Below are 6,000 nucleotides of genomic sequence, written 5' to 3'. Positions count from 1 at the left end.
GGGGAAATTTCTGCTGTCAATAAGCACTTAAGTTAGAAAAAAAGCTATTTAGAATGGCAATTATATTTTCAAATTAAGGTGAAAATGCCATCATTTCTCTCACTATTAAAAATCTTTTATAGACTCAACACTGCAATGAAGCACAATTAGCCCATTAAAGATATGTGTTGATTTTTACATACTTTGTGAAAGATCCTTTATAAGATTGTGTTAAACAAGCAGGCACTAAAAAATACTCCTGAATGAACTGTGATTTAAGAATTATGGCTAAATTTAGTAACTCTGGGCTTGTGTATGATATGTAAAATATTGATTGAAGATTATAGCATGGATGTTATCCAAGTAGATAGTTTCAGTCACATATTTCATGGGGGGCACTGTAGGCTAAATGTGGGTCTTCTGAGGGAAAAAAATAATAGTGCTTGACAATGATTTGAGTGAACCAAAGTATAAATGGAATCCTAACAATTAGCTTGCATAGCTTAATTTCCTGTCTATCTTTGGTATTATATTTCTAAGAATATCTGTGAAATTATAGAAAAGTGAATACAATTATTATTAACAGACACACTAATTGTGTTTAAAAACCAACCCTTAACTATGTATTAAAATACTGTTTATTCTTTATAGCTATTTAGTTTAATAGTCAAATTAAGGGCCTTATCGATCTTTTGACTTCCTATAGTACCTACATTCCTTTAAAGTATTCTTTAGTTATCTGAATATCTGCTCCCCAACTGAAACTGTAACCTACCCCAGGGCAAAGACTGTGTCTTTTAACAAGAGTAAGTACTTTCAACTTATCTAGGTTCTGTAGAGGTTATTGAATTAATGGTTATTGAATTAATCTGTGATTTAGAGCTATATTTAAAATAGAACTTATTCAATGAACCTAGGAAATAAGCAGCAATGTCACCTTTCAGTGATAAAATCAATGAAATTTCACGGACAGAAGATGCCTCCTGCATGTGAGAAAAATGAGAAGTCAAGGCAACTGAAATAACAGCATAAGCATTTGCAACACAATTTCCTGGCACTTCTTAGTTTAACAGAAAGTGATTATATCTCTTCATAAAAGGGCATATGTTGTCAATGTTTTTGCAAACAAAATTACTATGTCGTTAAACTGAAGAAAATGAGATGAATTCTGCATGTTTTGTGTCAGATGCCATCGTTATACATGAGACTAATACTACATGTATGTCTTCTTTCAACCAAAATGTATTAATTATAGAACATTATGCTTCATTTTCTATTACAGAGATCATGAGCTCTAGCTAAATTCAATCTTAGCTGCTTTCTGGAATTTATGGTGGTAGATATTGCTTGAGATCCAATTATCCACTAAACTTGAAATAAAGTATATTTAAACATGGAAATATTTTTAAGAATTACACAATAATTGAATTATAAAAATTACTAAAATAGGAATATATTTATTTAGTTCTGGGAATATTTTATGTGGAATAAACTAGATTCTTTTGTATATGGAACAAAAAATGTAAACATTAATTTTCAAATTTGGAAATTGTGTTGAACAGAGAGAACTACTAATTTTGTTATTTTCATTGTTTCTGTTTTGAAGTCTATGTTTTAATTTCCCAAATTAACACAATTCAACAGGCCAATAAGCCCAAAATAAAAGATGGTACAGTGTTAGTACATGGCAACTACACACACATTGTTAAGTAAGTGAAACCATAAGTAGTATAGAGTCTGTTAATACTAGAGTTCTCTAAAATTTGCAGAGAACATTCTTATTAGCTCACATTTTTCAAATATCTAACCAAATAGGCTGAGAATACGTTGACCTACCAGATGAGGCTAAGGGACAACAAGGGGAGGCATGCAAAGAGGAGAGGTAGGGGGTTTCAAAGACTATATTCACTTCACAATTTTCCTGAGGACAGGTCCAAATTACATACCCAGTACATAAAATACAGACAGAATGAAAGGAATGTCAGTCTGTCAGTTACACACGAAGGCTCAAAGAACAGAATGATAAAGCTTCTAGGACAAATATAAAGAAGTCACTTAAGAGGGGTACAATGTGAATAGATCAGGAGAATGCATTGAAAAATGAATCTAATCAGAGCATTCACATTAACACAAAGGAAATAAAAATAAGATGACATAACCAAATGCATCTGGTAGAGAGACAATCTAAAAAATGAAAATAAAATATTTTGATGAGGTAAATTTGAAAAGGAACTGCAATAAATATATATGCAAATATTTTACCACACACTCTTCTTGCTTTGTCTTTTTTATTTTGCAGTGACTATGGTTACAACTTGGCTCCTCTGTCCAATTTCTCCTTCCTGGTTATGTGGATTCACAGTATGTAGATTAGTCTAGAGTTGAGAATCATAATGCCTACTGCACATGCGTCAGATTGGTGATGAGCATTTTCAAATTATGTCCACTTTTTGTAATAATCTTACTTCAAGCCCATACATCCACATTCATAAATATACAGTGGTGGTAGAATGATTTATAATTTTCAAAGTGTTTTCATTTCATCCGTTCTAGCCCATAATTGTTAGTGACTCACCATGGTATACATGAATCTTTGTATGATGGATGCCTTCCGGTCTTCTTTCCATCACCCTGTCTTTCATTGCATGTGGATGGTCACCCTTGCATAGTGTGACCCAGGACTGAAAAGAACAATGTTTAATAAGCAATGTCTTTTGTATTTTATTAGCAATGAACCTCCATACTTTATCAAGTCTAAAATAATATTATTTTACATACCACTAGGAAGAAAAAACATTTTTATTGTGATTATAAGACACCATAATTTCTAACAGAAAGTCCTATTTCAGAGATGTTAAATTGCAAATCAACAAAAAATTAACCTTAAGATTGATGAAATATGGCATCATTTATAATTATACTAGATATTTCATGTGACCTTCACAGGAAATCTGCTCTGCATCTTGTAATGCAGTTGGACTCTGACTTTAACGTGAATCAAAATCTCCTAGAATCGTTGTTGAAAACACAGATTCTAGAATCTTGGCACCAGTGGTTTTGTTTCGAAAGACTTTGAGGGAAGGGAGAAGGCATATGTTTTTAAGAAGCCACTTAAATAATGCTGATCTATTGATCGAAATAACCACAATTTGTTAAAGATCGGTGCATTGGAAAGTAACCAAGTTCAAAGTCTGTTTTTTACCACTAGTAGCTGTGTGACCTTGCACAGATAGTTTAAAGTCTCTGTGCCTGAGTGACCCTGAAGATAACATAGAAAGGTGTGGCATCAGATTGCCAGGGTTTTTCATTGCATAATCTCCCTCAGTTCTCTTAGCTTTAAAAGGGAGTACTGTGTTTTCTAATTAGTGAGCTAATATCTTTACAAAATGTGGAACATTACTAAGCACCACGTAAGTCTTTGCTCACCTATAAAAATGGGATGGTAATATAGTACCTACCTCATAATGCTGTAATGATTCAATGAGGCAATGCAAATTAAGTATTTAGCAAAGAGAGAAAATTTTGTTTTGTTTTTTTAATGTCCTCGTTTAATAAAGTAATAGATCTTTTAAAATAGGTTCTTTAAAAACTCTTTGAATAGCTAACCCTTATTTCCTTTTCCTTGTTTCATCTTAAAACAGACAAGGAAGAATTTTCTATAATATTTTAATTACTTAAATATTCTAATATTATTTATCTGATATGAAATGAAATAGCCCCCAAATGAAATAAGCTCTCTGGCATTACTTTAATATTGTAAATTATTTTTGGAATAATCATGCTTATATTAGGATATAAAAAATTAAGTTAGAAACATTATACAAATGCTAGTGAGTAAGCACAAGGTTGACATTCTTCAAAAGTTACCACTGAGATTCATATATGTGTTTACATTCTAGACAGGAACGATGTGTGTTTTTTAAAAATAAACTTTTATTTTGAGATCATTATAAATTCACATGCAGTTGCAAGAGATAATATAGAGAGATTCTATATACCCTTGACCCAGTTTCCCTCACTAATTACATCTTATAGTTATATATGTGTGTGTATTTAGTTCTATATATGTATTTAATGTTTATTTACTTTTGAGAGAGAGAGAGAGAGAAAGAGAGAAAGAAAGCCGGCAAAGGGCAGAGAGAGGGAGACACAGAATCCAAGCAGACTCTAGGCTCTGACCTATCCGCACAGAGCCTGAAGGGGGGCTCAAACTCACACACCATGGGATCATAACCTTAGCTGAAGTTGAACATGTCACAGACTGAGTCACCCAGGCGCCCCAGTTCTATGTATTTTTATCATACCTGTCGGTTCATGTATCCACCACCAAAGTCAGAACACACAGTCCAATCACCGTAAGAACACCTTTAGTGCTGTCTTCTATTTTACACATTTCATTCACTCCTGCCTCCCTTCTTCTAACCCATCCTGTACTCCTGGCAACAACTAACCTGTTCTCCGTTTCTACAATTTTGTCATTTCAAGAATGTTATATAATGATATCATATGCTATATCAATTTAGGGACTGACTTTTTACACTCAGCATAATTCCCTGGAGATTGATTCAAGTTATGTCATGTAACCAGTAGTTTGTAACTTTTTATTGCAGAGTACAGTATTGTGGTGTATGGATGTACTACATTTCGTGTAACCATTCACCCACTGAAGGACATCTGAGCTGTTTCCAGTGTGGGGCCATTACAAATAAAGCTGCTATGAATGTTCATGTATACACTGTTGTGTGAACGTAAATTTCCATTTCCAAGATAAGTGTTAAATATTGTAAAAAAAAAAAAAAAAAAAAAGACTGCCAAATTGTTTTCCAGAGTGGGTATATCATTCTGATAGGTGTGTAAAACCTCATGAATTTAATTTTCATTTTCCTAATGACTAATGAAGTTGAATACCTTTTCATTTGCTATCTGAATATCTTCATCTGTGAAATGTCTAGCCATGCCCTTTGCTTGTTTTCTAATTGTATCTTGTGTTTTGTTTTGAGTTTAAAGAACTCTTTTTATATTTTACACATTAAATCATTTGCTGGATATATGGCTTTTAAGTAGCTTCTCTCAGTCTGTACTTGGACTTGTCACCCTCTTCACATGGTATTTTGCAGAGAAAAAGTTTTTAGTTTTGATGAGGTAGGTCTAATTTATTATTTTTCCCTTGTAAGGATTATGCTTGTGATGTCAGTTAAGAACTCTTTGTCTATCTAGCCCAAGTTACTAAAGCTTTTGATTCTTTTATATTCTTTTATAATCAATGTTGTCTTTAAGATGGAAAATTGGACAAATTTTAAGTCCTATTATAAATTTTAGGTACATTTATTTTAGTTCAAAATACTGACATTTTCTCATAGCAATGAGAAGGTATAAAAAATAAATTAATGGTGCTAGCAATTTAACTGTTCTAGATGTTAAATCTAAATTTAGAATGTTACATTTAAAGTTAGATATATGATGTATGACAAGTCCATAAAAACTTTCATATAAGAAGTTGCCTCTCTTCATTGCAAACAAACCCAAAGATTGCTGTCCTTAATTGTCATAATTGTCTTTAATTCCACTTATAGGAATTGTCATGCAAAATTGGACAACCATGCAAATAATCATGTATAAGAATATTATGGCAGTTTATAATGGTGAAAAAAATTGGAAACAATCTAAATGTCCACCAGTAAAGGAATGGTTGATGAAAGTATGGTTGTGCTCTTCCCATATCCACTCTAGCTTGACCACCACACTGCAGCCTGAAGACTGCCGATTGTGTGAGATTACCTCAGGACCTACCCATGCACTATAGCTCAAAAGTGCCAGCAATTAACATCCACCACAACCATCCTCCTGTCCTGCTGCACTAGCAGCCTTCAATGTATAATGCCCTGGGTTTCTGGCCTTGAAAAAGACTAACACTGAGATATCTGTTGTACAGACTCCCAGAGTTCCCCAAATAGGATCGAGTCAATCATTCACTGGGGTCCTTGGATTAAGAGCATATCCTTATTAGTTACCTTTCCTTCC

The sequence above is a fragment of the Panthera tigris genome, chromosome B3, assembly GCF_018350195.1.
Source record: "Panthera tigris isolate Pti1 chromosome B3, P.tigris_Pti1_mat1.1, whole genome shotgun sequence".
NCBI classification, from domain to species: domain Eukaryota; kingdom Metazoa; phylum Chordata; class Mammalia; order Carnivora; family Felidae; genus Panthera; species Panthera tigris.
Note: the sequence above shows the minus strand (reverse complement) of the source record.